This window comes from Plecotus auritus (assembly GCF_963455305.1).
Source record: "Plecotus auritus genome assembly, chromosome: 4".
In the NCBI taxonomy this organism is placed as follows: Eukaryota; Metazoa; Chordata; class Mammalia; order Chiroptera; family Vespertilionidae; genus Plecotus; species Plecotus auritus.
Window position 1 is genome coordinate 161,905,402 of NC_137775.1, and position 11,780 is coordinate 161,917,181.

Here is an 11,780-nt window from a genome sequence, read left to right on the forward strand (position 1 = left end):
AAGGAAGTTTTGCCACCATCCCTCCTGAGCCTGCTGTTGTCTTCACTGCCCCTGCCTGTCTCTCACCCGCCTGCCCCTTTGGACCCTGGTATACCCCCACATGGAGTTGTTGGACTAGAGGTGTTTTCTGTGCTGTGAACTCAGTGGGGAGCTGTTGGGGGAGGGCTAGGTTCCCCCCACCCCCACTCCTTGGGCCGAGGGCCCCTTCCCTTGGTTCTCTGTCCCATCCACCTTCTTTCAACTGCTCCTGGACTCTGCTCTGTCCCAGGCCAGCAGGGCTCTGAGAAGTGAAGGGAATGGGGAGAAGGGAGAAGGGAGAAGCAAGCAGTGTCTGGTCCTCAGAAGCTTCCCTCCCGCTCTATTTTCACCCCGCCCCTGATTGAGCCATGAGCATTGATTGGGAGCTGAGAGAAGTTGCAGCTGTTGCCATGAAACCTCCTTCGCCCTGACCCGGGGAAGGCGAGGACCAGCAGATAATCCTACCCCTTCCTTGAGCTATTGCTGTAACCCTGATGCCCACAGCCAGCTCAGATTTTATAAAAATGAATTAAAGACCTCTAAACGAAAAAAAAAAAAAAAAGAATGAAATCTTGTCACGATAACATGGATGGTTCTTGTTCTTGAGAGCATTATGCTAAGTGAAATAAATCAGACAAAGACAAATAAAAATGATCTCACTAATATGTGGAATCTTAAAAAAAAAAAAAAAGTTGAGCACAGAGCCTGGCAGGTGTGACTCAGGAGTTGAGCATCAATGTATAAACCAGGAGGTCATGGTTTGTTTGTGGTCAGGGGGCATGCAGGAGGCAGCAGATCAATGATTCTTTCTCATCATCAATGTTTCTATCTCCCCCTCTCCTTTCCTCTCTGAAATTAATAAAAATGTATATTTTTTAAAAGCTGAGCTCATAGATGCAGAGAACAGATTGTTGTTGCCAAAGGCAAGAGATGGGCGTAATTGGTGAAGGGGTCAAAAGGTACAAATTTCCAGTTATAAAATAAATAATCCATAGGAATGCAATGTACAGCATGGTGACTACAGTTAATAATTCTTTATTTTATATTTGAAAGTTGCTAAGAGAGTAGATCTTAAAAGTTCTCAATACGAGAGAAAAACTTTTGTATATATGGTAAAAGTACCTATTTTCAAGGATTTTTATAAGGATTAAGTAAGATAATTTATATCACCTCATATATTAACTAGACTTATTGTGGTTTCATTTTGCAATATACACAACTATCAAAGCATTATCTTGGACACCTGAAACTGATATGTCAATTATATTTGATAAATATGTCAGTTGTTAAAAACAAGATAATTTAACCCTGCATTCGGTGCATATAAAAAAGATAATTTATGTAAAATTCTTGAAATGGCAAGCACTCAGTAAATATTAGATACAGATGTATATACAGATAGTAGGGATATTATATAAAGATGCACACACATACACATAAGCAAGCATAGATGATAGAACACACATAGAAGGAATCTGAACATACAAAATCTGATGTTTACTGCAGACCTCATGAACATTATTTAGACCTTGGAATATGCTTAAATACCATAACAGAAACACAGACACAAAGAATGCCATCTCTCTCTCTCTTTCCAGTGAGTCTAAGACCGGTAAAACAATGTAAGGTTAGGGAAGCAGCAGTGCCAGAGGCCCTGGAGTATGTTCATTTTTACTGAAAAGGTCTCTGACGCCACCGTGTGGCCACATAGTGCCGCATCCCATCACTGACGAGCTCCACGGAGGCTGTGAAATCTAAGCTTTCCGAAGGCCCTGTTCACTACTGAGAAGATGAATCGTTTCCTTGATTGGAAAAAGAACCTTATCCTGTCCCAGATGGAAACAGTGCATGAAGCTCGCTCCATTGCTCACAAACAGATCTCTGTGGGTCCTTAAGGATTCTGCAACTGCCAGTCAACAGGACAGATTGGCGTATCACGGGACTGACTAGAACATGACTGGAAAAGAGCTACAACAGAGGTGTGTAGACAGAAATAAGGGCTTTGGGGAAGCTAACTGGAACACAGAAACAGAACTAAGCACAGGACAGGAGCCAGGGCTGAGGGGAAGAATTCAATTCAATAACATTTTTTAGCTCTAGCTACTCTGAGTCATGCTCCCTGCAAAGGGCTAGAGATAGGAGCTTCTTAAGAAGCTCACCTAGGAGAAATCTTTAGGAAGGACTCAGTAATTACTACCCATACACTGTGTTAGAAATTCTCTAGTTGGCCCAAACAAGCAGTGGTCTAAGGAAGGAACCCCACCAAGTTCATAAAGCTAATTCTTGGACATAAGAGTGTTGCTAGACCGAAGGAAATTGTAATCCATATATGCCATTTCTGCTTTGGAGAGGAAAACAAAACCTTTCCCTATCTTTTCCCCAATGAAAAGTCTTTCCCTTTTTTAAGGCCAAGTTTAAAGCATCCACTCTTCCATGATATCTTCCCAACCAACTCAATCTCAAATCACCCCTCCATTGCTTCTGTGAATTTTAGGCATCCAGTCCCCTTATTTTTATTATTTGGTACTTTGCATTTTTCCCCAGTGAATTCAATTGTTCATATTCCGTGTCTCCCTATTTCACCCAAATAAGTGTCATATACTGAAGGCAGGGAACAAGGCTTCAGTTTCTGCAGTTTCAAATCCTGACCCGCTGTCCCCTTCAGCTGGGCCTACCTCCCCTCACTCATTGTCCTTTAACCCTCCTCACATTCAAATTCACATTTCTCTTCTCTTTTTTTTCTAATCCCTGAGAAAGGTGTCCCTCATTCTGCTTAAAGATAACTTTCCATCATGTTCTGATTTTCACCTCTGTTCACTTTTCTCCAACAGCTAACTCCATAAATTACCCTTTTTCTTGTATTTGCAGTCTCTTTCTGCAGTTCTCTTATTCTCAGCCTGTAAGACTCTAATCTCTCATCCTTAAAAGACTCTTCCCCAACTGCCACCCCAACTCCCTCCTTCATTTCTTACCCAAATTTATTAAAAGTGTGTGGTCGCTGTCCTCACTCTCTCCTTCCCCCGTTCTTCCTTGATGCACTCAGCCACCCTCACTAATTGTTCTCATACAGTTAGCAAAGTCCTCTCAAATGCTGAATCCAACTAACTCTTTTTCCTATCTTATTTGGCTTTTTTAAAATATATTTTTAATGATTTCAGAGAGAAAGGGAGAGGGAGAGAGAGAGAGAGAAACATCAATGATGAGAGAGAACCATCTATTGGCTGCCTCCTGCACACCCCACACTGGGGATCGAGCCCACAACCCAGGCATGTGAATCCCCAAGGTAACCTTCATTGGATAAATATTTATCAGCTCCTCACTATATCCTATGCTCCTTCCTAAGCCTGAGGAGTCAAACAGAAAGAAATGACCCCCGTCCCCCAACAGTTCACAGTCTAGCAGAGAGGCTGAGTATAAGGTAAGGAGAGTGCAGAAGAGGCATCTCAGTCTCCTGGTTCCCATACTAAACCTGTCCATGCTCCCCTCTCCCTACATCAAAGTCTTCCCAATTCTTTATCACACCCTATCCATGAATACAGCCCCAATATACTTATAAATATATGCATACATTTACTATTATTGCCTAATATGTCAATATAATAAGGTGAGATTTGTCATTATCTTTACTGGATATAAAGCCACATTTCAAAGAATCTTCTGGATGGCTTCCAAAAAATTACTTTGTAATAAAACTGATAAAGGGATTAAACGTGGAGTAGGAAAAAATGCCAGCTCAAGGATGTGGAGAAAAGGGAGCCCTTATACACTGTTGGTGGGAGTGTAAATTACAGCAATATCGAATATAGTATAGAGATTTCTAAGAAATTTAAAAACAGAACTACCACATCATCCAGCAATTCTACTTCTTGGTATATATCTGAAGGAATGAAATCACTATCTCAAAGAGACACCTGCATCCCCCATGTTCACTGCATCATTAATTACAATAGCCAAGACACAGAAACAACTTGAATGTCCAGTAAAGGATTAATAGATAAAGAAAATATGGTATTTTTCAGCCATAAAGAAGAAGAAAATTATGCTGTTTGTGACACCATGGATGAACCTTGAGGGCATTAGGCTAAGTGAAATAAGTCAGACAGAGAAAGACAAATATGTCAGCTATATGTGGAACCTAAAAATAAAAAACAACACAAAAGCAAAACTCTCAAGGGCCTTTCATGGGTGTGTGGGTACAAAGGTAAAAGAATGTTCCTCATAAAATAAATAACAAAAGGATGTGTGTCACAGTCTGGGTACATGATGTCTAGACATTCATGGGCTCCATATTTATGTGCCCTATAAAACATGACTGAGACTCAAGGGTAAAAGTACATTCCACAAACATTTGCCATGAGTCTGTTCCATCAATCATTAAGTTACAAGAGACCCCAAGATAAAAGTGGCAAGGTCTCTGCTCTCTTAAAGCTCAAAATTTAAAGAGGGAAACAGAAACACATAAAAATGTTCAATACAGGCGGACTCTGAAAAGTGCTACAATATAACATCAAACAAGCTAGGGTATTTGCTAAGCTACTATAACAAAGAGCACCAAAATCGAGTGGTTTAAAGAAGAGAGTTTATTTCATTATCATGTATTGTTTGATATGGAGATGTGGGGAAAGGAGAAATTGCCCGCTTTAAGTAATATTATGAAGATGGTAAAATCTGTCTTCTTGGCCCCAGTGCTTCCCTCCCCTCCCCCAAGTTATAAACCCTTTACAACCACCAGCATAAGTCTTCACTATCCTGATATGTCATTCCCAATTGCAGAATATACTTTCATAAAAATCCTGAAATAGTCATTCACAGTAGGATGTAAATAAAAGGCTGAATGTGGTACCATTTCCTGGGCCTTCAACCTTTTGATCAATCACAACAGATTTAAAGACAATAGAATATATTTTGTCATGGAACTTTGGGCATCATTAAGCAGTATTTGGGCTCAGATGAATCTGTGAGCCTCGAAATAAACCACCTATTCTTTTTTTTTTTTAATTTTTTTTATTGATTTCAGAGAGGAAGGGAGAGGGAGAGAGAGACAGAAACATCAATGTTGAAAGAGAATCATTGATTGGCTGCTTCCTGCACACCCCCTACTGGGGATTGAGCCTGCAACCCAGGCATGTGCCCCTGACCGGAATCAAACCTAGGACCCTTCAGTCCGAAGGCTGAAGCTCTATCCACTGAGCCAAACCAGCTAGGGCTAAACCACCTATTCTTAAATCCCACCCAGAACAGATGTTGACTAATAACTGTGTTGGTGAAATATATGAAGAATTTTTTAAATCTCGAATCCCAAAGGTAGACCTTCTCCTGACCCCCAACCAGCTTTACACACAGACACTGGAGATGAACTGACCATAGTCTTTGAGCATCACTCTAACAGTAGATTTGAACTAGTAAAGAGAATTTATCTGTGAGGCTAATTGAATCAGAAGATTAGGCCAGTAGAACTTTCCCATTTCTGTGCTAAAACAATCATTTCAACAAAACATTTCTCCATGAACTTTAGGTCATTTCTGCCTCATCTTAAAATGTCTGACCATTCTTACACAGGATGAGGTAGACTTGGAAACACTGTTGATCATCATTGAATTACTGTGCCCTTGGGAGTTAGTTTGATTTCCAAAGGAGAAAAACTAAACACAGTTCTTGTCATCCTCTTACAACTTATTGTCATTGTGATTATTTTTATTTTGTAACTGAGTGAAATGCTAGTCTCTGGTTCCACCTAGTTCAAGCCTGCACTGTTTTCAGGGCCTTCAGGCTAATAGCTCCGCTTTAGACATGCTAATCATTAGAGGAATTCTGTTTGGGGCTTGAGTCCTTCCCATTTTCCCTTCCTTGACCTAAAAGAAGCCTACTCTGTACTTTCTTAAGATGGATTTGAGGAACCACTAGGCTCTTATCTTCTGAAGCATAGTAACCTCTATCTTGTAAAACTGCTGCTTGAATTTTCCATTAAGCATAGATAGTCCTTCGTTCTGTGAATTAACCCTGCCATTCCTGGCTTCTGTAAACACGCTTGCTTGCTTGAATGATAGGGAAAATAAGCTCAACTATCTGACCTTGCAAGCCGCTGACCTTACGAGCCGCTCTGCTGCTGTCCCTGGCTACTCCCATGCCAGGTGCCCATGTTCTCTAAATTAGGCTATGCTCAAGACTACTAAGTTATGCTGTGCTCAAGGTTACAAGCTTCCGCAAAATATCTACATAGGGCTCTTTGTAAAGCCTGCAAAAGGTCCGGGAAACCCATATTTGGTGGACAAAGAGACCAATGGGTATAAAGGAAAAGCTTCCTCCATGTTGCTTTGCTCAGACTTTGAGAGACAACTCCTCTGAGACCACTAGCATAATAAAGGCTCCAAAATTGGGCTTACTGATTGATTAAGGCGTCCTTTGTTTAGCTCACTGATTTACAATATAACATTCTTAGTTGCCACCTTCTCTATCAATAAACCTTTCCTTACTCCAAACTCTGACATTTTTACTTCTGGCCATTGGAAGCATTGGGAACATGGAGAGTGGTCTGGTAATAATTCCTTCTCTCACACCCTTGTACTCTATTTACTTCTTAAATGGTACTCCCATCAAGTTCTAAGATTAAGTTGCTTATTGTTCAGGTAAAAGTACTCATGGATTCTAAATTATTACATTTTCCCCATGACATTGAAACAGGAATTTCTAGGGGTGAAAAAGTCGGAAATTTGAGAAATTAAGGGGGCCATGGAGGAAGCCCAGGGCTGCAGAGCAGCAGAAGGTATATCTCCATAAAATAGGGGAAGCTGAAAAGCTGCAACAGGTACATTTCCGTAGAATGAGGGAGCTGGGAACAGCAAAAGGTCTATATTTACAAAACCAAGAGAAGGAAGCCCCTCATCCAAAAGAAAAAGAAAGCCCAACAGGAATAGGAAAACAATAAGGAAGGAGGGGGGGAACCTCACATGGGATGTGAGGTTCGACCTTTGAACCCAGGAGTTACTATAGTAACCAGTCCAAGGAAATAGTGACCAATCAGAGGGATATCAAGGCACAAAGATCTACAGCCTTTATTTTTTTGTGTGTGTTTTTTTTAATTTCTTTATTGATTAAGGTGTTACATATATGTCCTTCTTCCCTCATTACCCAACCATCACCCCACTCATGCCCTCACCCCCCTGTTGTCTATGTCCATTGGTTAGACCCATATGCATGCATACAAGTCCTTTGGTTGATCTCACCCTCTTACCCCCACCCTCCCCTACCTTCCCTCCGAAGTTTGATGGTCTGATTAATGTTTCTCTGTCTCTGGAGCTGTTTTTATTCATCAGTTTATGTTGTTCATTATATTCCACAAATGAGTGAGATCATGTGATATTTATCTTTCTCTGACTGGCTTATTTCACTTAGCATAATGCTCTCCAGTTCCATCCATGTTGTTGCAAATGGTAGGAATTCCATTTTTTTTTTAGCGCAGCGTAGTTTATAAACCGTGGAAACAAGGACTCGGTGGGACCCTTTCCCTCCCTCCCCCACGTGGGAGTCTGTGCTGTGAAATTCTTTTCCCTTCCGTGAGAGCCTGTACTTGTTCTTCAATAAATTTCCACCTTTGCTATACCACCTTCCATCTGTGGATTCCTTTTTTTAAATATATTTTATTGATTTTTTTACAGAGAGGAAGGGAAAGGGATAGAGAGTTAGAAACATCGATGAGAGAGAAACATCAATCAGCTGCCTCCTGCACACCCCCTACTGGGGATGTGCCCGAAACCAAGGTACATGCCCTTGACTGGAATCGAACCTGGGACCCTTCAGTCCACAGGCTGCCGCTCTATCCAGTGAGCCAAACCGGTCAGGGCCATCCGTGGATTCTTTCTTCAACTCCCACAGACAAAGAGCCCGGGAACCAGTCTACCCAGGGGAACAATTCGTCTTCCAGTACAAAAATTCCACTTCAACATGTTAGTATAAAACCACCAATTTAGTATTTGACCCCAAATAACACTGAAGAACTGTTTTGTTAATATGCTCTCTCGCCACAGTTTATCACAAAATATTCTGAGTGACCCAAATTAGTCTGTAACTCATTAAATTCCTGTTCTAAAACCCTCTAGTTTATGAGTTATACATAAAATAACAATCTGCTTTTCAACATTTATAATAGCATAACACTGTTTTCCACATCACACTGGTTTCGAAAAGTATGGGATGTGAGGCTGACTCAGAACATTTTCAGGGGCTTGGGCTTTGTATTTCTCAAAAAAAAAAAAAAATTCTTTACTTCATACCCAAATCACAGGTCATTTATATGCAGAAATTGCTTCTGTAATACTTATTCATGACAACTCAAAGGAAGTCCTTGAATACCATCTTTTTTAAAGTTGCTGACACTATTATAGATACCCCCTATTTTTCCTCTTTGCCCACCTCCACCCAGCCCCCAACCCCCTTACCATCTTTTGTTAATTCATATGTAACCTCTATCATATCTACAACTAATTAGTAAACAACCTCACATTTTCAATCATTTTACTTTGAAACATACCACATTTATTCACCACCATTAAATACTGAACCAAAAAAAAATAATAATAATAACTTTCAGGCCCTAACCGGTTTGGCTCAGTGGATAGAGCATCGGCTTACGGACTGAAAGGTCCCAGGTTCGATTCAGGTCAAGGGCATGTACCTTGGTTGCCGGCACATCCCCAGTAGGAGGTGTGCAGGAGGCAGCTGATCGATGTTTCTAACTCTATCCTTCTCCCTTCCTCTCTGTAAAAAAGCAATAAAATATATATATTTTTAAAAAAACTTTCAGAAGAAGTTGGGAATAAAATTGTTGGTCTAATTATAAAACCAAAATATTTGGGGTTTGATTTTAAATATTTTAATTAGAAGAGGAAAAGCAGTTTTAAGAGGAGCTTGCCATAATTAGCTAATTTATATTAATAATACTTCTTTGCCCCCTTCATATGCAAAATAACTTTTGAAAAAAAGAATGACCTTTGTTCTTCCAACTCTTAAAGAATGAAAGCATATTGCTTGTTTGACCACTTAAGGCCCATAATAATTTTTAAAATTCAACAATGCCTAGACACATTTAACAATGTCTTAATTCTTTGTAGTCTGTTCTGTAAATACCCACACACATAGATTTTTTTTCCTAAACAGCTTTTTTAAATGGTTACTTTCCAGTTTCACTAGAAGTGAAAAGTGTAAAATTCTATTCCTACCACAAGGTGTCAGTCCATGGTAATTTAATCTTCAAAGGGCTTTAACATTACCCTGTGGAAAGTCAATGACTACAAAAAACAAACAAACAAAACCATAAACATTAAAGCAAGAACAGTCCCAGGCAACCTTTCTATGAGTAAAGGACAATCATGGGAAATGCTGTGAGCATTTATTTCCTTTGCTTTTTCCAGTCCGACTAGTTCTGGGAATACTGTACACCAAATCCCCAGATGTTGCAAGCAGGTCTGAGACATGCTCCCTGAGGCTGGTGGCAACCGAGAAGAGTAAAACCCTGGTTCACATTCTCTCTTTCTCCACCTCCCTCATATTTTAAAAACAACCTAAAATGTTACTGACAGTGAGGCAGGATAGTAAGAAGCTAGGAAAATTTGTGGGGAAGTGAAATATGGGTACTGAGACAAGAAAATTAAATAAGGCCAAACAATTTGGACAAGTTACCGACAGCCTGTGAATCACAAGACCTTATCTTTCCCAACTAAGGACACTTGAAAGCAAATGATTTATGCCCTCCCTGCCCTAACCATAGAATACAGAGCTTAAATCACCCTGGCCTGGGAAACAGAGAGCCAAGACCCAGTTGATGCCATGTGTGCCAGCTAAACCCAGAGCCTACGAAGTCGGGGAACAAATAACAAAAAAGCCATAAAGCCAGACAGACCTAAGATAAAAGTAAAACAGACCAAATATAATCCACAAGTCCCCTATATGCTCATTTTGATGCATCAGCATATTAAAACCACACCTGGAAAGCTAATGAATATTCTGCAGAAACCCTTTCCTAAGATCCTACAAAAAAAAAAAAATATATATATATATATATATATATATATATATATATATATATATATATATATATATATAAAGCTCTCAGGACAAAGAAGGCTCCCTAGAGCACACCTGTGCCCCTTCTTGGGCATGAACTTTTTATTTTTTCCTAAACGCTCAAGGTTCCCACAAGACTGGCAAACAGGGGAGCAATGGGCAGCGGCAGCTCAGCCCAGGCCCCCCCTCCCCATCCCCTCCCCCTCCCCCCCCCGCCTCCAAGGCCCCCTGGTTCTCTGGCTTCCCAGGGAGCTCCCAGCAGCCCTGTCTTGGCTCATTCTTCCTATCACGTTTCTAGGAGCCAAAGCAGAGCACCGCCTGGCTCTCCTGCCACTCTTCTCCCTACGTCCCTCCTGCGCACTGCCCCAGCTGTAAGCCATGTTCTCTCACAGCCACCTGCCTCTGCTGGGAACTCCTTCCCGCAGGAAGAGCCCACACCCTCCAGGCCTGAGGCAGGCCCTGTCCAGTAACAGCAGTCGCTCTGCTTTAGGTTTGGGTGCTTGGTTAGGGGGTGAGAGGCTGAAGGGAAGGACTAACCATGGGGTTTAAGGGCTTAGTCAGCTAGGGGATGGGGTGTGAGGTTTATGGGTACAAGATTTGGACAGCTGAGGGGGAACTCACTCAGGGACTGGGATTCAGGTTCCTCAGCTGTGCCTAGCAGCCACTTCACAGAGCTGCTGCCAAGCTGAAAAGGAGCCAGCTGAGGGGTTCGCAGGTGGGAGCTGCACAGGCACAGCTCCTCCCCACCCCTCCCGGCGCCAAGCGGACTTACAGCTCGATTACAGAGCAATCTACCTGCGTGACCACTGAGGGGCAGCTGAGCAGGAGTGTTACCGCCAAGGATTTCCAGAAGCAGCTACTACACCGTGAATGCAAAGAAGGGCGGAGACGCCCGAGGGCTGGCCCCTGCCCGGGCGCTGGCCGAGAAGCCAGAGGGCTATCTTGCCTGCAAAAGTACCCCCTGAGGAGCGTGGGGCCTCAACCCCATGCCAGAACCCCCACATCAGAGCGCCAGAGCCGGGGAAAAGAGCCTGCACAGCATCTGGCCTCGAAAATCAGTGGGGCCTGTGTCTGCTGGGAAGAGGAGAGTCTGCTAGAATCCCAGGCGCCCGCCCTCCTTAAAGAGCCAACACGCGGTGCTCGCTCTTGGGCACTCCCCGGGGCTCTGGTAGAGGAAAGGCGACGCGGGCTTACAGAACCATAAGGAGGAGATCTGGGTGGTGGGGTTCTGAGGAGAGATCTGGAGGGTTGGCTACTGAGGTCCCTGGGTCCACATCCACACGGCCCTCGGGCACCAGCGCCCAGGGTCGGGCACTCCTATTCTCACAGCACCAGCCGGGGGAGGGCACCAGCCCGGTCCTCCAACACCACCCTGCCACGCGCCATCCCCACACAGAGGACTGGTGGCTTCACCCATCAGGGACCTGAGGTGCACTCTTTTTCTTAAGAAACTACAGAAAGACTCTCAGATGGCAATTGAACTGTGCGGCTTTGGAATGGAGGCCAAACACTCCCCCCTCCCGTGAGTTAGGCCCGCAACAGAAGACGCCCTTGTCAGGGTCCCTGGCCCGCGGCAGTGGAGGCGGTGCAGCTAAGGGGAGGTGTGCAGCTTGCTCCCCTCCCCAGGGCTAGGGCCACCCGCAATGGAGGGCTGCCTTGACCTGCATTCCCAAATCCCGCTGGCCCCTTCCTGCTGAGCTCAG